Source organism: Stenella coeruleoalba, assembly GCF_951394435.1.
Source record: "Stenella coeruleoalba genome assembly, chromosome: 3".
Classification (NCBI taxonomy): domain Eukaryota; kingdom Metazoa; phylum Chordata; class Mammalia; order Artiodactyla; family Delphinidae; genus Stenella; species Stenella coeruleoalba.
The window spans coordinates 50,198,589-50,224,762 of NC_137148.1; positions in this window are offsets into that span (position 1 = coordinate 50,198,589).

Here is a 26,174-nt window from a genome sequence, read left to right on the forward strand (position 1 = left end):
ATATGGGGATATATGTATGCATATGGCTAATTCACTTTGTTGTACAACAGAAACTAACACAGTATTGTGAAGCAATTATACTCCAATAAAGATCTATTAAAAATTCTGATTTATAATTAAAAAAGAAAGACAAGGAAGTGAGGGGTAGAGTTCCAGAGCTTTATACTTGGAGCAGAAATAACTCATATTACAAACAATCAGAGGGGTAAAAAGATTATAATGACGGGGATGATGGGAATGATGATAGTAACAACTATTATTTGTTATTATTGCTATTATTATTAGGCACTGTCCTTAAGAGTTTACAATGCTTCGTTTAATTTTCCCTCAACCATAAAATGCAGATTCTATTATTATCTCAGTTTCATAGATAAGGAAACAGAAACTTTAAAGAGTTAGATACCTAGCCTAAAGATACACGTTGGTAAATGTAATAGCTGTGATTTTTAACACATATCTTTTCCCAGAGCCTATACTGCAAACCGTTAGTCTAACATCTCCAGATATGTACAATGCTGTGTTAGGGTCTGCCAAAACAAAGCAAAATGCAACACAGCAAAACGGAAAGTCTGCCTAAAGCAAGAGTGCAAGATTAAAACCAGATCCATAGAGTTAACAGACAGACCTTTTATTATAATGACAATTCTATACTCTTGCTTCAGTAAGTAATAATAATTAAGAGGCAAAAAATACAAGCAAACAAAAAAGCAGCTAAAATAAATATAAAAGAAAATAACTCTCTAGACGTGAATTATTTAATTCTCAGTCTATTTTGTTGTATTTCAAGATCTTGGTAAACTGACCATTTCTTTATTTGTCCTCATTAGCAACATCCAAGTTTGCATTATTTTTCTCCCATATTCAGTTTCTTCATGAAATACATCAACTTGGCTTCTGGTTCAGTTAAAGTCCATAAGTAATGCCCCTTTATGATTGATTGCATCTTAAGTGAGGGATGTTGTTGTCTATGAAATAAGTGTGTGAAAGTTACTTTGTTTTGTTTAGCTTCCCGCTGAGAAGGTTAGTACACTGTCAATGTACGTGGTTACCCAAAAAGCTTTGATGGAGATTACAGTGAGATTAATGGTGTTTTTATTACTGCTAACACAACACCCGTTCTGCAGCTCATGGATCAAGGAGTAATTTTGACTTTTAAGTATTATTTAAGAAATCCATTTCATAAGACTATGGCTGCCATAGATAGTGATTCCTCTAATGGATCTGGGCAAAGTCAAATGAAACCTTCCAGAAAGGATTCACCATTCTAGATGTCATTAAGAACATTTATGATTCATGTAAAGAGGTCAAAATATCCATATTTAACAGAAGTTTCAAAGAAGTTGATTCCAACCCTCATGGACGACTTTGAGAGGTTCAAGACTTCAGTGGAGGGAGTCACTGCAGAGGTAGAAATAGCAAGAGAACTAGAATTAGAAGTGGATCCTGAACATGTGACTGCATTGCTGTAATCTCGTGATAAAATTTTAATGGATGAGGAGTTGTTTCTTACGGATGAGTAAAGAAAGTGGTTTTTTGAGATGGAACCTACTCCTGGTGAAGATGCTGTGAAGAGTGTTGAAAAGACAACAAAGGACTTAGAATATTACATAAACTTAGTTGATAAAACTAAGCAAGTTTTGAGAAAATTAACTTAAATTTTGAAAGAAGTTCTACTGTGGGTAAAATGCTATCAAACAGCATTGCATGCTACAGAGAAACTGTTCATGAAAGGAAGAGTGTATCAATGTGGAAAACTTCACTGTTGTCTTATTTTAAGAAATTGCCACAGCTACACCAATCTTCAACAACTGTCCTGATCAGTCAGCAGATATCAACATCGAGGCAAGACCTTCCACCAGCAAAAAGATTACAATTCACTAAAGGCTCAGGTGATGGTTATGATTTTTAAGCAATAAAGTATTTTTAAATTAAGAAATGTACATTATTTTTAATACATAATGCCCTTGTGTACTTAATAGCCTACAGTATAGTGTAAACATAAGTTTTATGTGCATTGGGAAACGAAAAATTTCATGTAACTTGCTTTATTGCAATATTTTCTTTATTGTGGTGATTTGGAACTAAATCTGCAATATTTCCAAGGTATGCCTATATATTACTTAAAATAAAATACTACACTGCCATTGAAAGATATACTTGGATTTCAACCATGTAAAAGTATGCCCAGAGAAAGAGGGGGGCAGAAAAGAAACACTGAAAATGGTTGTCTCTGGGTGGTAAATGTGAGGTGATAGTTTTCATTCTATATCTTGTATTTCAAAAATAGTTTACAAAGAAGCATGAAATATTTGCATAATTTAAAACCATTTATATTTTATTTAAGGAAAAAAGATGGGTTAATAGAAAATGCAACATGGCTAAAATTGCAAAAAACTATTTGATCATAGATTTCTAATGAACTAGGAATACAGTTTCAGCAGAAAAGTTTCCCCTTTTCCAACACTGAGATAAAAAAGTTAATGAAGAATTATACTTATGCCAAACTGTACTGTTTTTTCAAAAGAAGGAGAGAAGAAAGGAAGGAAGAAAGAATAAAGAAGAAAAAAGGAAGAAAGAGATAGGAGGGAAGGAGGAAGAGAGGAAGGAAGAAAAAGGCTTTTCTGACAAAATGGAGTGGTCATAGGTTTTCCACTGGCTCTGTAAATCTGGGAAAGAAAACAAACTTCTTGGCACTTTGCTTTTGCCAAAATGAGAGCAGTGATATATTTTGGTGTAGTCGTTAAGAACATGAACCCTGTAACTTGATTCTAAACCTAAGACTCTGAGGCCATATGGTCTGGGTTCAAATCCTAGCTCCACCACACACCAGCTGTATGACCTTGAACAAATTAACGAAGTTTTTCTTTTGCAAAATTAGGTTAAGAAAAAGGAGACATTCGGTTCTTGAAAGTTTTATTCTTAGAAAAGTGTCTGGTGCATAATAGGCATTATAAAAATGTTAACTTTTTTTTATTAACCTCACTGGATTGTATTCACTTAACATGTCAGTTACTTTTTTTCCAATATCCTTCTTTTACAGTCCTGAAGTTCAAATCTCAACATAGGTATCACTGGGCTTAAAATCAAGGTATCACCTGGGCTGTATTAATTTCTAGGGGCTCTAGGGGAGAATTTTTTCCTTGCCTTTTCCATCTTCTAGAGGCTACTGACATTCCTTGGTACATGACCCCTTCCTCCATCTTTAAAGCCAGTAACTTCAGGCTGAATCATTCTCATGCTGCTATCTCTTTTGTTTAATGTAGCCAAGAAAGATTCTCTGCATTTAAGAACTTGTGTGATTACACTGGAACCAACCAAATAATCTAAGATGATCTCTCCTTCTCACTGTCTTTAATCTTAACCGCATCTGGCATGTAAAGTAACATATTCACAGGTTCTGAAGATTAAGGCATGGGCATCTTTGGGGGTCATTACTCTGTCAACCACACCTTCCCACTCCCTACAAATATAGACATATACTGAATGATCTTACCATACCTTTCTCTTTCATCTCCACACAATAAAGAAATTTCATAATGCCACAATTTTAGCTAAAATAGAGATAAAATATTTTGTCTTAACCATTATCTGTAGGGGGAAGAGAGACTCCACTTTTTTTTTCCACAGCCATGATTTATGGGAACCCTAAAGTAAGGGCTATGTATTTCACAATATCATTTCTAGGAATTATCAGATTAAAAGAAGAGATGATCCTGGTAGCCTTCCCCAGAATGAATGTTAATGCCTCTGTTTTTGCCTCTTGAGGTAGATAGCTAGAAAAGTCTCTAACAATGGACAGGAGAGGCTGATGCTCACTCCAAATAGCTCCCCTGTTATTTGATTCAGGAAATTGCAGGAAATTCATATCATGATATAGTCCTCATTCTTTAAAAAAAGGACCATTTTAAGAATACAAATATGTTATTTGAGATAATTAAAATAGTCATTAATACCTTGACCCAATTGCCCTTGGAAAATGAGGAAACTGGGGGTGAGGGGATAGGAAATGTTCTAGAAAAGATGAAGAAAGAAGCACTACCAAAGTGTAGTTGAGGTGCAGCCTGTATTAGACCCACTGAGGGCCCCCTAGGAACTCAAGGAACCTGACGGAAGGAGGGAACTTTAAGAATACACACCACAAATTCACCATGTAGCCAGAAAAGGAGGAGGGTGATAAACACACTCGCCTTGTGCCTCACTAAATTGCCAGAAGTGAGTGCAATGGCTGCTGCCAGGCATGAAATCCTCATTATGGGGACTCTGCAGAGCATGAGGCTGTATGAGCACCAACAAAAGCAACAAATATACGCCAGCCACCAGTTCTGTTGCTAGATACCAGGTTAGACTTAGACAAGTTGCTCTCCCTCTTTGATACTCAATTTCTATAAGTATAAAATGGAATTAAAATTTAAAAATGGGATTAAAGGACACAAAGTACTGTGTAGATTATATGAGGTAATATGTGAGAAAATACTCTGTAAAATTAAGTGTTTGGTACAACAGGAGATGCTATTGTATGTTTCCCCCTCCATATTATGTCCTCAAACTCACTATGAATATAACGTTATGTTTTGTGGTACAATGGCTTGTATGGGCTTGAGAAATCATCATGATCACCAATAGAAAAAAAGAAAAAAAGGAAGGGAGGGAGGGAGCGATAGAAGTAAAAGAACAAAGAAAACCATAGATATAAAGGCTAAAAGCCATGACTATTTTTTCCTTAAAGTAAATCTGTATTTGTATACAGAAAGGTTTAGTGAAAAATCTAGAGGCAGAAAAGTGGTACGTACTCACATTTTCAAGTATGGTTTCATGTTGGTTTATAGCTCCCCAATACTATTTAGGTTAGCACTTTAAGCAGAAGCTATCTTGACAGCAGGACGTCTCCTGCACTAGTGTCAGGGGCCATATACAACATTATGTGCACCTTTGCGGCACATCACACACACACACACACACACACACACACACACACACACACACACTCATACACAAATAAATAATTTTGGATGTGTGGTGATATGAAGCAGTGGAAAGAATGCTAGATGGAGTTAGAATACCAGTTTGTTACTTTCTCAGCCAACAGATTTTTGTGTATCCCTGGACCAGTCACTCAGTCTCTCTGGACCTCGATTTCATCATCAATAAAAGTGAGAGTTGGAATAGATCATTCTTAACTTTAAAATTGCATTAATTTCATGCCAAAACCAATTTGTAAACTTAATTCATTTTTCAAAGCGAAACAGTGACAAACTCCCAAGGTAAACATTATACCTGTAACTGAACTTGAGCAAATAATGAGGAAATAATAGGTAATGAGAAAATAATAGATTTACACTACCCTTTCATATTTCCAACTGTCTTGCTACCTTCAACCTATGCTCGAGAGTGTAATAACTAGCAACATTTGAAAAAAATGGAATGAAGGCACCCATTCCTTCCTCTCACTCTGATACCCACTGCCCATCTCAGAGAGCTCCATCTTCATCTCTGTTACATCCTTATAGACTACATGGAACAAGGGTTTCTGAGAATATCTAAGAATTTATCTCAGCATTGTCAGTGCTAAGACACCCATCTGTTAATAATGTATATTTTGACCACCCCAAAACACCATGATTACCTCTCCTTACTCACAGTTATTCTTTTTCTTTATGTTCTTGCAGACCCCTTCAATATTACATGAGAGTCTAAAAAATAGATCATTCTTTTAATTTATTTATTTTTTTTTTGCCGTACGCGGGCCTCTCACTGTTGTGGCCTCTCCCGTTGCGGAGCACAGGCTCTGGACGCGCAGGCCCAGTGGCCGTGGCTCACGGGCCCAGCCGCTCCGCAGCATGTGGGATCCTCCCGGACCAGGGCACGAACCCGCGTCCCCTGCATCGTCAGGCGGACTCTCAACCACTGCACCACCAGGGAAGCCCTCATTCTTTTTAAACAGAGGCCAATACCTCCATCGTTCTGTAGCCCTTCACAGTGCTTCATGTACAGTAAAGGTTGACTATTAACACATGAGTTAAAATAAGAAATTCACTGACCAAACTGAATTGGTTAGAGAAAAGCAAATCTATCAGTTTTTCTAATCCTGTCAGATTTGGCTGCAATTGTATACGCTAAGCTTCTCCAAGTCTGCCTTTGCTGAGTTATAATTCAAATTTCAAAAGGACACAGCATTTAACTAGATGCATATTATTTTCACAGCCTTCACATAGGCCTCTTAACTGGTACCGTTTGAATCAGCTTCAGCAATTTGTTGACTGTGATAAACTGAGTATGAATTACAGTTCTTTTATATTTGAGTTTCTTCCTTATAAAGATAAGGGTTGTTGAAAATTCCAAAGTGAACAGATTCTCTCTTTTAAAAGGTATCCAATAGGAGTTGCCTTCTTATCTAGATGTCTCAGAACTTGGAGAGTAACGAAACTGCTTCACAGTGTGAGGACTGGCAGACACATCAAAGTGGATTTGCCCTTACAAATGTGGGATGTAAGATTCCAGAAAGACAAATGGATGTGAGGCAAGTACTGGGAGACAGGAACTGTGCCCATTCAAGAGCAGTGATACTTTTGCCAACAGGAAAAACAAATATCCACAAGCCAGAAGCAGGTGCAATGTTGTCCTGGGAACAGATTGGAGAAAACTCCTGGCAAGTCAAGTGAGCTGGAATCTCAGCGCAAGGTTTGTATTTGCATCCTTCCTACGGGGTTGACCACCTAGATCAGAAGGCCACAGACTTCACTTACAGTGTTCATCACCATGTTTTCAAAAACTATTAGGACTGTAATGCACCGAAACCACTGGTTCTTCTGAGTTGGAAATCAACACATTAGGTTGAAGCTGAACTCACAGGGAAACGTTACAGCTCATTCTTTTCTGCAATCATTCCAGAGGAAAAGGCCAGAAAAAGCCTAGTACGTATTAATATATAAATGTGAACTAGGTCAGAATTCACTGTAGAAAACCTTCCAAATTCTTGGGCTGTACTATAATAGCTTTAAATGAACCTGGTCAAATTCCCATACAAGGAAGCTGCTTGTTGCTCTTGTACAGAAAAAGAACATGTGCCTAGAGTAGATTCTATGAAGACACACTGCCTTATTCAAGTCACACTCTTCAAACCTATTTACATCATTGGTTGACCATAAGTCTTCCTAATTCATTGTGAAGTGCAAAAGCACTACAGAGCACTTGCAGAAACACCTGAGGTGTTACTAGATACGTGTTGGTTGAGTATATTGAAGAGCATTAACCACAGACTTTAAAGTAAAATAAAAGTTTGGATATCCTTCTTAAAGGGATATAGTAAAGAACCAGGAAAACAACGCATACTAAATCTGGAATCTAATCTCCATGTCTGTGATCCTCTTTACCTTCTCTCCAATGCTTCCCATCAGAATATTGCACAATCTCTTCCTGCCTTCACAACCAAACTTTCTGAGGCAACATTTTACTCTGGCTGGATTTTTTAAAATAAGCTGTTCATTCTTCAATTTGCTTCAATATTTTTTTTCCATTCTGACTTCTCCACTGACTGCCCTTCCTAGAGATATCAAAATACTCCCAAATTGTTTAATTCACTTTTTACATTATTCCTCACCATCATTTGCCCATTCTCTCTTTCAGAAACTCTCATATCATGGCTTCCATGACCTAAATCTTTCCTGAAATTCCCCACCTCCTCAGGAGGTCTTTCTTAAAATTCCTTGGGAGCACATTTTCTTTTACCCATTTTTTAAATGTTGGAGTACCCTAAAAGCTCATCTAGATGCATGCTTTCAAATCTCAAAGCATTTTTCTTCAGCACAGACCTATCTCTTCAGCAGCTGAATCCAATTTTCTCTGATAAACTCTGCTTATAAATTCCATGAGTATAATATTTTCAAAGCTAAACTTATCTTCTCCTATACAGTCATCCCTTGGTATCCATAGGGGATTTGTTCCAGGACCCCCATGGATACCAAAATCTGCAGATGCTCAAGTCCCTTATACAAAATGTTGTAGTGTTTGCATATAATCTACTCACATCCTCCTGTATACTTTACATCATCTTTAGATTACATATAATACCTAATAGCATGTAAATGCTATGTAAATAGTTGTGAATATAATGAAAATGCTATGTAAATAGTTTTCAGGGCATAGCAAATTCAAGTTTTGCTTTTTGGAACTTTCTGGAATTTTCTTTCAAATATTTTGATCCAAGTTTGGTTGAATCCAGGGTTGCAGAATCTGCGAATACAGAGGGCTGACTGTATTCGTTATCCTACTCTGTGTCATCAGTCACCCAAGTCAGAAAGTTGGCTTAAAGCAATGCTTTGTGCAGAATTAGGTACTCATTAAATGCTCTGTAATAAATGTGAATGGATGAAATATACATTGTTTATAAAATTCATATTTTAAAAGGTCATTTAGAAATAATTTAAAAATTAAAAGTAAGATCTAGAAAGTATCTTAAATCAAATCTAGACTAATATCTACACAGCTAGTTAGTAGCTATTGTTACTAGAACTCAGGTCTTCCACCACTTGAGCTTGTGCTGTTTTGTATGTAATAATTACATTCAATATTGACAAAATAATGATCAATCATAAATATTAAAAGTTTCTTGCCACGTGTTCTCTCCACTGATTCCCTGGATCCTTCTAATTCTCTGTTATTTCAATCAAGTTGGAGTAAATATTTACTGCATCTCTACTATTTACTGGGCACTCATATATATCTTGATTCTTACACCAACCCCACAATATAGTTTCTCTTTAACTCCAGTTTACAGATGAGGAAGTGAAGTAAACTGCCCAAGGTTACAGTCTTGAAGTTGCAAAGAGCACAAATTACATACAGATTCTATTCTCTTGCTATTCTCCTCTGCAGTACCACTTAGCCCTTTTACTATAGTTCATCTTTACACAGGCCATACTCTGTGATTTCTCAGAAGATATGTGTGCCTTTCTGGTATTAAATAACTGACCCAACCAAAGTAAAACTAAGAAATGTGTTATTACTCTTTATTGTCCGTTGTCAGACCTAAAACCAGCTAAGAATTGTTGTTTGTTCTTAGCCAAAATCTTGTAAGAAATTTTAACTTCCCACAGCAAGCTGTAAACTCTTTTAAATACCCTGTAAGATTTCCATTGCAGCAACAATTCATTTACTGAGCATCAGATATAAATGTTAAATAAACATCCATCTAACAGACTCCAAAGCACACATCTGCCAAGCAGATGACTCTCCAAGATCCCTATCTGACTGTCCTTCCCATTTATTGGGATGGTTCCTTTTTCTTGCCTAGTTTCCTCAAAATTCTCAAAAGCCTTTCTCTAACATAGCTATACATCAAGGTATTCATACAGGAGAAAGTAATTTATTTTTATGAAATCACAACTTGGCATGTGTCAGCCCTTATTTTTTAAAACTGAAGCTTTTAGAGCCCATCGTGAGTGCTAATAGTTGTTTCTCTTTTCTAATTCACATCTTATTGTTTGTGGGAAAGCCAATTAACCTTTCTATGGAAATCATATTACAATTAATTCTTCAATATGTTAAGTAGTAAAAGCTTTCCAACAATGTACTTTCCTTTTGAAATGCTGTAAAATCTTAGGCTAGAAATTAATGCAGCAAATTTACAACAAGGTTGAAATTCAAAACAAGCTACTTCTCTCCTCACTTCATAAAGAAAAATAGTTTTGAATCCACATTTCAAGTTTAAATGGGTTCAATTTTAAAAGTTCAGAGAAAGAGGGAATATCACTATTCCAACTCAATAAAGAGTAGAGGAGATATAAGGTAATAATTTGGGATACTGAATCCTATAGAAACAATTGCCATTATCTTCCAAAATTGTATAATGCACTATCAACTTTTCTGTATCTTTTACTGAATTATGGATTCAATTCTGATTTCTTCTTTTGCCTTACTAATTTCCCTGTACTCTTATCACTCCAGTTTATGCAACTACAGTTGAACAACAACAGAAATATCAAGTAAATAGGAAACAATGAACTTCCTAATACTCTCAGGAATTGATAGAAAACAGGATCATATTTTTCATCTCTTTTTCAGACAGGCCACATGGTGAGAATGAGTTTAGAAATGGATAGATACAGATTTGAATCTAGGCTCTGCCAGCTGAAGAGAAATATGACCTTGGGCAAGTTCTTAGCTTTTGTTAAATAAATGAGGTGAAGTACATTAACTTTTTTAAACATTGAGTTCTTCACATGTTAATGGAGCTTATTATACTGTGAGGGTTAATGAGATGAATTGTATAAAGCACCTGGCAGGTAATTGATGCTCAATAATTACTGGTTTCATTCCCTAATTTCCTGTTTATATCCCTATGAACAGAAACCTATTTAAAGACCAAGAGCAGTGACTCTTAATCAGTTTACCATATCATCTTTGTGAGTTCCCTCTTTTTTGTGGAAAAAAAATTATATTACTTTTTAAATAAGTATTTGGAGCTTAAAAAAAGTTAAAAGATTACCTTTTATGAAACTGGACAGATTAATGTTTTATCTTCCTTAAATGGGTAATTTGTAAAAAGAAAGATAAGGAGAAATTTTTTTGAAGCTTAAATATCAAGAAACATTATATGAGCATCTACGTTGTCTATGAATTCTCAGTGAAACATGTTGCCTTCTGTGGAAGGTTCTTCTTCCATGACCCCTGTGTTTTCATGAAGGAAGTTCCTTGGAAATAATGTTTTACATACTTTACCTCAAAAGAATTTAGCATATGATCTCTTTATCTCACCCAAACTTGAAGAAAGAAATCTAGTAATGACGTGCCGACTAAGAAAGGATCTTAAAGATCATTTACTCCAGTCTACCACAGATGGTACCAAGCTGGAACTCAAAGACAAGCTTCACAGGCAGCCCTCTAACTTTTGAGGTGTGCTAGTTCTTTGTAAGTTCTAAATTCTTAGTTCTTTCTACTGAACTAAAATCTGCCTTACAATTATTTCTTCTAATTGATTCCAGTTCTGTCCTGTGGAGCAATACAGAACACCGGGACTTCATCTTCCAGGTTATAGCAGCTATCCTCTCTTTATTTCCTCAGAACACAACACCTGGGTATTTCTCTGGAAATAACACCCATTGCCAAGCTTCAGTACATTTGGATCTGGTGGGGTTTTTTTTGTTTTGTTTTGTTTTGCGGTACACGGGCCTGTAACTGTTGTGGTCTCTCCCGTTGCGGAGCACAGGCTCTGGACGCGCAGGCTCAGCGGCCATGGCTCACGGGCCCAGCCGCTCCGCGGCATGTGGGATCTTCCCGGACCGGGGCACGAACCCGTGTCCCCTGCATCAGCAGGCGGACTCCCAAGCACTGTGCCACCAGGGAAGCCCGGATCTGGTGTTTTTGATGGCTACTATCTCCAGGTCTGGGCCAATGATTTAAACATGGATTCACAGTACTCCCGTGATCATAGTTATTAACTGAGGAATGAGCATGACACCTAATTCAGAGCAGAACTTTTGCTCTGAAATGTTGAGCATTAGAAACACTCATAGTTTCAGTAGACTTGAAGGTGTAGCTCCTCTGACCACCATCATGTCCATGGGAAGCAAGAGACTCTATGAGAATGGAGCTGACAAAGAAGAAGAAGTACAAAAAGAGAGTGACGGGGTCCTGAGATATTCAGCCAAGTATGAAGGTAGAACTACTTGCCTACAGCTTTCAGTTACATAAACTAAAACATTCCTTTTTTTCTTACGTTTGATTGGGTTGGATTTACTGTCACCTGCAGCCAAAACAATCTTGATTGAAATACTCATAACAACATTCTATGTATATTTGAAGATTGATATTACTTCCTCTCCATAATCTTCGTTATTTCTAACAAACATTCTCAATTCCTTTAATTTCCACTCACTGTGCAAATTTTACCAAATCTTTCAGTTTTGTTACTGTGCTCCTTAATATCTACTGAATAAAATAAGAATAAAATGCAAAACTTTGCTGACACAAACTGTATACAAAAGAAAAATACAAAGAAATTTTTAATCTACTTTATGGGAAGAACCATTTTCAAACAACTTAGAAATACTGTTTCATGTCAATTAACATGCTAACTTCAAATTTGTTTTCTCATCAAAAACTCAGGTTTCCAAAGGACATCTATTTGGTAACTTTATTAGCAACTAAAGTTATCATATATTTCAATCCAACTACATTTGTTGGCTAATATTCCATTATTGTAACTTTTTTAACAACTTTTTTAAAAAGTCCCCAATTAATTTAAGATTATACAGTTTTGTGTACTATATGCAGTTTTGATGCTACACTCAAAGCACATAAAAATAGCTAAGAAAAATCCCTTAATTTTAGGATTTTATGTTTGCTGGGTTAAAACACATAACTCGTCATGATCACCATCACCATTACCTGCCACAAGGCTTCCATTCATTTATTGAGTGTTTAAATATGACAGGCTTGGTGCAAAATGCTTTGCAGATATGGTCTCATTCGATCCCCTTAACCTCATGACATGGTATTATTATCACCAATTTATAGACAAGAAAACTGAGGGAGAGATAAGTTAAGGAACATGTCCAAAGCCACACAACTTATAGATGACAAAGTCAGTAACCAAAACTAAGTCTATCTGATTCCAAAGTTCATGTTCTGACTCATCATGCAAGCCTGCCTCTAATCTCTATAACACTAATTGGGATACATACAAACTATGTTCTGGGGAGAATATAGTGGAAGAAACAAGCACTTCTTGGTAGTAGGACTTCTTTTTTAATTAAAGGGATGATATTTTTAAATTTTTTCAAACTAGGAAGATAAATGAACAAACAAGAAAAATCAACACATCAAATAAATGAAAAATCAACACATCAAATAAATGCTTAGAATTTATGCTGAAAATATATCGCAAACATTTATGACAATCAGAACTCTAGAGAAAGTCCTTTTCTTTCTAGGTCACCTAAGCTGATGGGTGGGACTAGCCCTGAGCAGATTGTGAAAATAGTTCTTCACCTCTGGTCTCTTTTCTATGCCCTTTCACCTTACAGATTTGTACTCTATTATTTCCTTACTCCTTAAGATACCTGCATCGTTCTGTTTTTCTTCTTTTATTCCTAAAACAAGCTTTTTTCCAATATCTATCCTAAGGAAAGAATCCTAGAATAGTAATCTATACTTTGGACTGCATTTATGTCATGGTTATGGTTCCCAAGAGATGTTAGCCTTATTTCTAATGGTGAAATTAAAATCTTTAAAGTTTTTTCAAGGGTCAGCCAGTAAATAGAGATTTTTTGGTGTAGAAAGAGATGTCAAGGAATGCCTCCAAAGTCACACTGTGTAATCAATCAAACCACACACCCAGCCCAGTGCTGAAGACAGACAGCACCCACCTGTTCTTCCTTCCTCTGCATTGGTTCCATTTTCAAAGGGATTCTTTCTTCCATTCCCATGGACAGCCTTTTCAAAATCTCTTGCCAATGCTATCAACAAAAAAGAAAAGTGGTAGCGGTATTAATGAGCAAAGAAATTACCAAAAGGCATACAATGTGCAGATAATTCACCAACTGAATAAAAAGATAAGACATAAATAGCATAACATAATTTACAATTATTATTTTGGAAAGAAAGCAATCAGGGCCTCATGATATTTATTACAGAATATCCCAAAGTGAAGAATATGGTAAAATTAGACAAAATACACATTTAAATATACAACTGCAGTATCCCTCAACTAAATGTGTTTGAGTTCTCTCTCATTCTATAAAACAAACAAACACATATTTTTGGTCAGATAATTTTATCTTACATTTCTCCTTGACATCCCCTCTCCACAGGCAATATATTCAAATAGCATATTCACAGGCAATTCAAATAGTATAAAACAAAATAGCTATTTTGGGGGAGTGCGTAAAATGAATATCAATACCTTAGCAATACCTGTCTCTGAGTTTCCATTTGATATTGTACTAATGTTATGAATATAGTGTTCCTTTAAAATGTCCAAAAGATTAATGTAAGACCTAAATAAAAGACTTAGTATGTAAAAAAGATGTGTAATTTCAAAACATTATGTTACACCATTACCTGAAAAATTTGATAATGTTCTTAATGAGGTTTTGCTATTTGAAGATTTCCCATCTGCTATGGCACTTAGAGAAACCACAGACAAAACAACACAGGTATCAAGACTGGAGTGGAAACTCATCCTGTCAAGCAAAGCATAGGTTTCTCACGATTTTGATGTGTCATGTGTGCATATGCTGCTTTTCATTTGGCAAGCCTTTTTTTATGTCCTAACAGATGGCTAAGAAATAACAAGTGTTCTTTTCTTTGTCAGATTTTAGGTATTCTGGGGGACCTTTTAAAGCCATGTGGATTCAGTTCACTTCATCCCAAGTTGAAAATACAACATCTTTAAAAAGATCTGCTCCCTTTGATCTTTGTATCAGCAGTATGAAGGCTGTTATCTTTCACTGCAGGGTGAACTATTGTTAACAGGAATTAAACAGCAATCAAATCCTGAGCTTTGTCAGGGAGAACGCGCTGCCAGGGAAGCATAATGCCCCTCAGTAGCTCTCAGAGAAATTTTTTCACAAAATGGACTTAATCTGGAAATTATTCCTTCTTTCAGATGCCATAGTATGTAAAGCCTAGGACATGACCTGACACATAATAGATGATCAAAAAATATTTATTGAAGTAGCCCATTTCTGCCTTGAAACCGCCTAGGCCACAAACAAACAAACAAACAAAAAAAAACCATTAAACATTGAACAGGGCTGAAAAATAGAAAAGAGAGACTAGAATCAGAACAGAAATAATGCTCCTACACCACTCAATCTGGGTTTCAAAATTTTCTTGTGAAGAGAAATTAAAACTTCATATAAGCACGCTATTGGGTGGCATTTACAAGTCATGTTTGGCATGCTATAAATGCTTATGTTCCTCATGGAGCACCTCCCTACACAGTGCTGATTTATTAGAATGTTATCTGTCACAAATATATTTAAATATGCAAATCCATTGCAGATAAGCAATAAAGCTCATATATGTCATATATATAGTTCTCATGACCACTAACGCAGTACAGTAGAGCAAACACAAGCAAATGCTCTCTGCCACTGGCATCACATTATGCCTTCTCAACTTAACTGACACTCACTAATGCATTTCTTTACCCTACAGTGGCCTCACTTCCTGCCACTATTTTGTTTTTTGATGAACATTTTAATCCACAATGGATGACAAAGACAAGAGAGTATAAAAATGTCTGAGAGACTGCAAAAGTTCCAAAGTACATGATCACTCTGGATATTAAAATCCAGGTTTAATAGCAGCTCTAGTTACTTCTAAGCAATGACCAAGGAAAAAACGGGAAACAATAAGTAGAGAACTGTGGATTGATAAAAGTTATTTGACATGATGAAGGGAAGTATAAACATCATCTCAGTCTTGGAAGTTGACAAACACTATTGTATGAACAAAAACTGGAATAAACTATAACGAGACATAAAAATAATTTGAAATAGTTGAAGAGAATAGAAGAATGAGGTATGATTCTGGGAATATATCTACATAAGAACTGGGATAATACAACTCAGAATGGCAGATATGGTCTTTTATATATATAAGAATATATCTTATTCTTATCCTTCCAACACACACAGTGGCAAGAGTATAGTTATAATTCCATAGTATGAGGTTCAAGGCATCTCAATAAATCCTCCTCTAACTTAAAAAATATCCTTCTATATTGTGTGAAACTTGACTAACAATGAGGCTTCTGGAAATGCTGGCTAATCCTTAGTCATAAATGCTATATCCTGGTCATAAATATTATATACTAGTCATAAATGCTAGTCCACTGAGTAGTATGGTAATTATTTCTTTTATGTTTCCTTTGGTAATTTTGAAATGCTAACTTTTACCATGTGCTTTCCAACTTCAAACACCTCCCCAATTTTTTCTGCATGAGCAGGGCCGGTGGTTTGACTCTTTCTGTGGGTTGGTCCTCCTAGTGCCCTAGGAATACAGGAGTAGATTTTGAAGTCTCTCATGGGTACATGATTCTGTGACCCTCTATGTTACCTCCCCCATCTACAGTCTGATGAGATTCCAGTCAGTGGTGCGTAGTAGCTGTCATGCAATTTTTTGTTATTCTCATATACCATGTTATTTTTATCTCCTAAAATATCATACTTCTGTTGGTGTGATGCCATTATTTCAGCCTTTTAAAAATATCTGAGAAAATCATTTATATCCCGAGATATATCCAGAGAGTTATATGCTTCATTAAAATTCACATTGAACAAAGTTACACATTTTTTTTTTCCTTGGCATGTGGGATCTTCCTGGACCGGGACACAAACCCATGTCCCCTGCATTGGCAGGCGGACTCTCAACCACAGCACCACCAGGGAAGCCCCAAAGTTACACTTTTTAAAAGTGTTCTTCTATAACCACACTCAGCTTCAATGGGGTGGAGGGGAGCGTTGAAAACAATCCACAGAGTAAAGTTTCTACTGCAAGAATAATTCTTACTCCAGTTCAAAGATTTCAAACAAGTAGAACATGAACATAACTGTATTGAAACTGATATGGGTAAGGCTGCATGAGTGTCTCTATCTACACATGATGAAAACAAAAGAAAAATAAAGTTGAGTACAAACTGGGAATACTTATTTTGAAACAAACCTAAAACTCAATTTCAATAAAAAGTTTGCAGTTCCTGAAAAAAGCTGTTTAAAAAGATCTTAAAATCATCAAACAAGAGATGGAATTGTTTGAAGATAAAAATGTCAGAGGAGAATATCTAGCACTAGTTTGTAACTCTCTTCACCGTTGCCCTACTAGTGTAGAGTCAGACAGGGATACTTCAGCAGCTAGAAAAATTTATCAGAAAACATACCCATAGGTAAATAATGATACTATTGATGCACTTTGTTGTTTAAGGCCACACTTTTTCAAAAGTTCACATAATATATTCCATTATCAAACAATGCATCTCACCTGTATATAGCACACAATTTATTCTAACACACTGGAATCATTATTTCATTATTATAGTCCAATTTTTTAATGATTGATTGTTTTTCATGTTTGGTAGTGTCTAGTCTTATTTTTGGAATTACATTTTCTTTTTCAAAATTTCCTCTGCTAATAATGTTCATAACCTGTCTGCTGATAAATAATTTTATATGTCTTGTATTTTTTATTTTTGAATTACTCTTTTTAAATTCAATAATGCCTTTTTACACTTGAAGACAATAAATATTATATGTCACTGATTTTTTAAAGTACTAATTCTAGACACTTTTAAAACAAAATATCTGTGTTAATATCCATACTTTCATATTAACACAGAATAAATACTAAAACGCTGATATTTCATTTTATTTTGATATTGCAATCACTAGAAGTATACCCCTCCTTTCTCATTTCCAGTGATTTAAATTCAGCAAACCATTCTCTCTCAACTACCTTTCTACCTCCTCCTATGATATCAGGGCTTTGAGAGAACAGGAAGTAGTTCTTTCCCATTTGCTATAAAACAGCTTTAACCTAAAAGGAGAGAGAAAGGCACAGACTGTGTCACATGGTGGCCATCATAGGCATGACAGTGGATAAGAAGCCAGGAGTCAGACACAAAGGCCGTATTCCTCCACCTGACTCGTTAGGATCTTCTAACTTTCCTCTAAGAGCAGCTGGGGAAAAAATGGCTTCTTGGAGCCATTCTCACACAGACCACTTGAAATGCCATATTTATCACAGTGAAGGTCTCCTTCTTAGGAAATAAGATCTCCAGGAGATGTCAACATCACATTTCATTCTTCAGGAAAAAAAAATAGTAAGATTGTCTTCTGAGTTCTAGAATATGAAGTTGCATCAGGCAGGATTTCAACTATAAGCAAGAGACACTGACTCCAGCTATCTTAAGCAGGAAAAAGATAATTATTAGAAAACTATTGACAAGCTTACACAATCTATGAGGAAGCTTCAAAGATAAGGATCAAAAATCCAGTGGGACTCAAATGAGGCCAAGTAGCCTAGATCACACCATAGGAACTCTTGCTTTAAGATATTACCCAGGTCATTGTCACTGCTCTGCCAGTGAATTATTCTACTGCTGCTGTGCATGAATTCTAAACCACTCCTTTAGTTTGGTGCCCCTTCTAAGTCCTGAGCAGGAACATCCAACTGATAAAGCATAGATCATGTATCTTTACCCTAGATATCTGAGACTCTGTCAACTACAACTAGGGAATTCCCTTAAATAGGAAGAGTGCGGATGGAGTCAATCGATATCAACAACAACTGTCCATTCTACCATGCTTTGGCCATAAAAGAAACAACAGAATTAAAATAAACTTTCTTCTTGAAGTGAGATGTATTTCAGGGCACAGCGTCAGAAGGATCTAGGAGTGTCCATCAAAGAGGAAAGCCAAAATGGCAATGGCTTTTGGATTCTAGGAATCTTCAATGTTCTCAAAATATATTCAGCATCACGCCAAATTTCCTAGAAACTTGAGACATTTTTGAAAGACTAAATAATGTGTTTTTAAAAGCAGAAAGTAAAGAAAGAGAGAGAAATAGAGAGAGAGGGAAAGAATTTAAAATCTATTAACAAACATTCCAAACAAAAATATCTAAGAGTTTATTAAGTAGTCTCCCAACCTTGTTTGACATACAAATTCATTTCAAGGTAATTATGATATAGAAACCCCATCCTACTAGAAATTGCTAAAATAATTTGTGTGTTTTAATAATGATCTAAAAACTTTCAAATCAATAAATCATTAAAAATTATATTAATATTTAATACAATCTTAATAATATTTATGATGTATACTAATTTTTACTTTTACTCTTTGAAGGGAATACAAAGATCATTTATTTAAATTATTTATGATTTAAATACATCTTAAACTGCTGTATTTTATCATGTTATTTATATGGGCCAAATGCATATTTAAATATAGATTGAACATTGGTTACGGTTTTAGCATCAGAAGAAGATAATATCTGTTTTTATTATATGATATTTTAAATTCCTGCTCTCTGAATTACTTTTTATAATTTTCATGCTCAGTTACTAAACCATGTGAGAGAATTTTTCAGACAACTGTTTGCAAGATCCTCTCATCAAATAACCCATTGAAAATGTAAAAAGTGTTATTTGCTAAGAAATGAAAGAATAGATATAAATATAGCATTTCTTTTTTAACAGTGGTTTTTGCTGTAGTAAAGGTATCATTAGATGGGACACAAAAATTTAAATCAGATGGATGCAATCTATGGATCTGATCAAAAAAGTTATCATTTTATCCTATTAATGTGTATTTTGCCATTAGTGTTTCTTTTGTTGCCTTTAAACAATGTCCTAAAAGGAATATAAAGATTAAAGTAAATGGATAAAAATTAGAAATAATTATAACTGTACATGAGCTTAAAGAATAAAATCCAGCTCAATCTGTTTCACCAAATGTGGAAGATATATTACTTCATTTAAAAATTATTTTCAAACAAACGCCATTTTCAGCTACTTAAATCAATAAAATCTTGTCTAGAAGCAGAGAAGAAATTCTAGTATCATTGGAAATTCTCTGTTATTTCCTTCTACACGTTCTACATTTAGTCATGGAAAAGCCCAAAGTCAAATCCTGGCCTGCCCTAAATATTGGGAGACATAAGAGTGAAATAAGTCAGAAAGAGAAAAACAAACATCGTATATTTAACACATATATGTGAAATCTGGAAAAATGGTACAGATGAACCAGTTTGCAAGGAAGAAATAGAGACACAGATGTAGAGAACAAATGTATGGACACCAAGGGGGGAAAGCAGGGGTGGGTGGGGGTGGGTGGTGGTGGGATGAATTGGGAGATTGGGATTGACATATATACACCAATATGTATAAAATAGATAACTAATAAGAACCTGCTGTATAAAAAAGAAAATTAAATAAAATTAATAAAAAAAAAGAAATGACGATCAACCACTTTATCCTCAACTACAGAATTATTCTTTGTGTCTTAGAATCAAGCAATTTCTAAAATAAAATGCATCGCTTATTTCAAGTGAAACATTCTTTTCTTAATTTGCAGAGTCCTTCATATAGTATGTGCCCACTCTTAACAGCCTGTTTTATTCCTATCCTCCTTTTGTCAGCAATTATAGTCTCACTCCTCAGTGTATGGAGAAAGCCCATTCAACATGCAGTTCTTCCAGAAAGAGAAATAACACGTCAACACCCCTCCACACTTGCTCAAGGAGTACAATGTAAGCAATTGGGATGACTTAAACTAATGATCACACCAATTTTCAGAAAACTTACAGCTGCATTATCTATTTGTGAGCTGACAGCAGAAGTGAGTCCTCTGTATTTACCAACAGAACAGTGGCTGATTTTCAGACAATTAGTATATTTTCATCACATAATTGTTTAGAATCTTTCATGAGGTTTCTTTATTTTTCCCTGTCTGACTTTGATGTCGGAACACGTTAACCTGGCTTTCTAAAAGGACAGAGGAAAATAATGAAAGCAAATGAAATATAAAGCTCCCAAGACCGTGGGTACAGGAATGCAGCAAAAATTTTGCTTATATTCTCCTACTGCAGTTTCACTAATAGTCCTCCTGCTATGTTCAATGCTTTCTCTCCCCTCCTATTTCTAGTGGGAAATATGGTTTAGATTCCTACACATCTGAGGTAGAAAACAGTGCAAAATTTTTAAAAGTTATAAAATCTGCTAACACCTTATCTCTTTAATGGTTCCAGTAAGAAGGCAAAAGTTTTCTGTACTTCCGATGCCAGCATTGCTTAGAAACTCTCCTGCCCTTAGCAATAGGACCAAAGGGCATGCTAAATAGTTCCACTATGACATACTTCTTATCAACAAGCCATACTCACATCATTGCAAAAAGGGCCTTTCTAACACTGCATCTGAAATAGTCAATTGTTAAACATGTACAATTAACTCTGGTTTGCTTAATTTCTGTCTTCACAAAATGCTAGGATTCAATACAAAAGATAACATGTCTCTTGGTTATTGTTCTTGTTGCTGTTTGTCACTCTATCTCCCATGTCTAGACAATGCCAATATTAAAAAAGGCACTAAATAAACATTGATCAGTTCAATTAATATATTAATTCATGAACAAATCATTGTTCTAGGCAGTGCTTTCAATAGAACTTTCTGTGATTATGGAAATGTTCACGCAATGTTGATCTGTTAGGATAACTACTGGCCACAAGGGGTGGCTATTGAGCACTTGAAATGTGCCTAGTGTAACTGGGAAACTAAATTTTTAATTTTATCTCATTCTAACTAATTAAGTTTAAATTTAATTAGCCATATGTGGCTAGTGACTACCATACTGGCTAAGACAGTTTTAGATACTAGTGATATAAACATAACCAGGACACGACTTCTGCCTTCAAGGAGCTCACTGTCCAGAAAGACAAGCTCAAAAATCATTGCAAGTCTTGACAAAAGAAGAGGCATTTGAGCTGGTTATGCAGAACAAATATACAATTTAACATGTAGTGAGGATTCAATAAACCAACTAAGACACACACTAAATGGTATATCTAAGGGCTGAAGACAGTGTTTTCTATTTAACTTATAATAATTCATATGTAACTATGTAAAAAATAGAACTTGTTTTGAAAATTAAAAAACAATATATAAAAAGGATTTAGAATACCATAAGAGCTGCTATATATATGCTATTATCATTTAAAGGTTAAGTTTTGTTCTCCCACTGAGGTCCATGTTGCTAGGCATTAAAATAAAAAATATAACCATAATTTCTTTTCCAATGCCTATTTTATGGTTTTTGTTTTTGCTAGTACATTAGTATGGATTTTTTTAAATCTACCATTCCATAAGGCAATGCTTGCCAATTTGGTCAGAGCAACATTTTGGATTCTTCAGGAAAAATAATGATTTAAGTAAAAATGTTATTGTAAATGTTCTCAATAATATTAAACCAAAGATAGAATTATTTTGCTCATACCTGGGATTTACAGGCCTAGCTAGCTTTGGTGGTAAGGAAAAAGGGAAAGAGAAGAAAGAAGTCAGGACACATGATAAGGAACCTCCAGTATCAAGCAATCTTCAAGCTGTGGCCTAGAATCCTAGAAACAATGTAAGCAAGTTCCTTTAATTTCAAGGCTTATGGTTTTAGTTTATAAGAGAAAAGGTTAAATAGCTCCATCTAGAGATACTTGTGATAGATCTTAGAGATACACAGACAAAGAAATCATCACAGGTGCCAAGTCCTGGACAAGCTTCTATTCCTTCCTCCAAAGGGGCCCATAAATAAATAGCTCCACTGATTCTAGGTCATATCTACTGTATATCTGGGAGAAACCACTATAAACCAGTCATTAGAAATCTATAAAATTTTATATTACTAAAATATGAGATTGAATGAGTATACCTCTCCTAAAAACAGCAAACCCTAATGACCAATGAGATGAAAAAACAGACAAAGGTTTACAGTTTTTCTCAAATAGGCTGAGTAGCATGTACACATAGAACAGACAGAACCATGCCAAATGTGTTATATAAAGCAAAGCAAATTGTAAGACAATGATCAGCTTCATGCTCATCACACCATACTGTGTACTAAGGATGAAATGGGGTGCAAAAACAAATATTCTCTGACTCTAGGGAGCTTACATTCTGATAGAAGATAGAGGCATTAATCAAATAATAAAAAAATTAAAATTCACCATGTTATAAGAGCTATTAATAATAGTTAAATGATGCAGGGAGTAAAAAAAGATCGGAAAGACTTCTCTGAGGAAATGACATTTGAACTCGGATATAAAAGTTGCATTGGAGCCAACAAGGTGAACGAGGGGAAGGATGAGCATTGCATGCAGAGGAAGAGAGTGCACAAAGACTGCTGCAGAAAGGGACATTAAAAATCCAAGAAAGTGAAAGTGGACACAGGTGCATGAGGATGAAGTGAGACAGGGGAGGGAGCTGTTCTTACTGTCTGGGAGGACTCTACTCCAGAAAGTAATCATGTTCTCTGCAGTATGTTTTTGTTTCCCACTTTGCACTGATATTTACATATATGCAATATCTCTGTCTGTCTATATAGCTTTGGTTTCTTTCCTGGAATAAGCGGAAATGCCTGAATTTTTCCCAAAAGGGGCTCTACAGATATGTCATATGGGAAAACTCGAGTAATATGTAGTAACTAAGTGATGAGTGAAAGTTTCAGGGATTCAGCTGCCTGAATGGTAGCTGAATTAGGTAAAATGGCAAGCTTTCCTACCAACAAGATTAGCAAAGGTGATCCATGAAAAGGGAGGAATTACACACAGCACAGTAAACTTTTGGGGATTATGGATATATTCATTATTTTGCTATGTCAAAAAAAAAGGCGCAAGGGAAATTAATTTTTCTACCACAGACTGATTTTTAAGGCCCTTATTCCAATATAAAAATGAGAAAATAAACAAGAAGTAGACATGAGAAAAATGTAAATGACAATCAACATATAAAAAGAACATCATCGGGCTTCCCTGGTGGCACAGTGGTTGAGAGTCTGCCTGCCGATGCAGGGGACACGGGTTCGTGCCCCAGTCCGGGAAGATCCCACATGCCCGGAGTGGCTGGGCCCGTGAGCTATGGCCGCTGAGCCTGCGCGTCCGGAGCCTGTGCTCCGCAACGGGAGAGGCCACAACAGTTACAGGCCCGCGTACCGCAAAAAAATAAAAAGAACATCATCTCACAAGTAATATGGAAAATATATATTAAAACCAGAAGCCATTTTCACACATTATATTGGTAAAATATACAATCCAGGCAACCCTCATGATCTAACTCAAGTGCATTCTTGAAAAATGTGGAGAATAACAAGTATTCAGATAGCAGGAGCCTATATTTTATTATTCTAAAGAGGAAAAAATAATAATGTTTTCTGAGTTCATACAAAAACTTCATTCAGTTTCCCCAAATATCACTATATCACTCAAATCACTCATAGTGCTTAACTATGTAAATATTTCCACCAAAGATGTCTACATAATATGAAAAAAATAAATACTAATTACCTAATTATTTATTACTTAACTCATTAGCAGTTATGTTCGTATGTAGTACTGGTTTTGAGGTACTTTTTCCTTCTTATTACAACAAGTATGTACTATAATGTAACTAAATAATGAATAATATGCAAAAGACACAGACGCACTTTGCAAAATACTATTTTATATTTTTTAATTTAATGTTAATAACCTACTGGAGGGTTTACTTTGTCTTTCCAGCTTTATTGAGATATAAATGACAATATCACATAAATTTAAGGTATACAATGTTATGATTTGTTATATGTATATATTGTGAAATGATTATCACATTAAGGGCAGTTAACACATGCATCACCTCACATAGTTACCATTTTTTGGAGTAAGATGAGAACATTTAAGTTCCACTCTCATGGAAAATTTCAAGTATACAATACAGTATTTTTAACTATGGTCACTATGCTGTACATTAGACCCCCTGAACTCATTCATCTTATAACTGAAATTCTATACCCTTTGACCATTTGAACATTTCCTCATTTCCCCCATCCCCCCACCTCTTGTAACTATCAATCTGCTTTCTGTTTTTATAAGTGTGACTTTTTTAGACACCCCATATAAGTGAAATCATGCAGTATTTGTCTTTCTCTGATTTATTTCGCTTAGCATAATGCCCTCAAGATTCATCCATGTTGTCACAAGTGGCAGGATTTTGCTAAAACAACCCAGCATTTATACTTTATTCCAGGTAACTGGTTCAGATAGCTGAATCTGGGTTAAAAAACATAAAGAATCATTATGGGGAGAACTGAGATAGTGATAGGAGGTAATACTTGTATTTTTTAATGATAGTTTCTTATTTTTATGAAGGTATAGTAATGAGCCCAATTATACATTGTTGATGAGAGTCTTTATTATCTTTTCACAACCAGACATGTTTAGAAAAGATGGAATTATAGAACTGAAGGTTGAAATCTCTGGCAAGGACCTGGAAAGCAATTATTTGGAGTTGTTAGTGGAGGATGAATCCATATGCTTTGGAAACAATATAATGATAAAATTATGACTCTTGATAGAATAGAGATAGAAATTTAAGAACCCAAATAAAAATTTATCAGGCTGGATTTTAATTCTGTCAATGAATATTTCTATTTCAAAAGTTTCTTTTTTAATACAAAGAAAAATAAATTCCTTTATTTAATATAAAGCAAATAATTCTTTTTCAGTGTGGAAAATCATTTCCTCATGTGTTTTTCAGATTTTCTTAAGCAGAAAGCACCCACACAGTAATTTATACATATAGTTTAAAATAATTTTTGTACTCCAAATAAAAACAGAGTAAGGTACATTTGCCTGGCATTAAATCACTGTAGAGTACTCTGTAAGTCTAAGAATTCTTATGGGAAAAACAATTACCAGCTCAATTGTTATTAAAGACACAGATTCACACTTCAGAAATGCACCATACTCAGCCCAGGCAGGCCTAGTGTCACTCAGCACACAGTCCTAAGTGGAAATTTCTAGAATATAATTTTCTCAAAATCATTTTAACCCAAGAGATTAATTGAAATAAACAATAACATCAGCATTTTACATAGAAGATATTTACCTTTTTTTTCTCTGCTCAAGCAGGTTCAGCTAGGCCAAGAGAGTCTAATGTATTACTCTCTAGTAGAACTTTCTGATGGAAATGTTCTACATTGCTTGATCTAATATGGCAGCAACTGGACAAATTTGTTTATTGAGTTCTTGAAATTGGTTAGTGAGACTAACTTTTAAATTTTATTTAACATAATAAATACATTTAAATTTAAATAGCCACATGTGGCTGGTAGCTACCACGTTTGTCAACACAGGTCAAGTGAATGCTACTTATGGTCGAACTAGCTCAAGTCTTAAACTATTATAGACATCTTGCTATTTCCAAGAAATTTGATTTTCTCACCTTCATACAGTAACTATCCTCTGTCTAAGATGGTGTCTAAATAGTAAAATCCTACAAATCAGTGTGTTTGCTCCATGGTGGTTTAATCTATCTTCTATGTAGGTAGAACAATGACAAAATCTTAATAAATTATTACAGATATTTTACTGGTAAAAGATATGGGTGATAGCACACTTACAATAGTTATTCGAGATGACATTAAATTTTC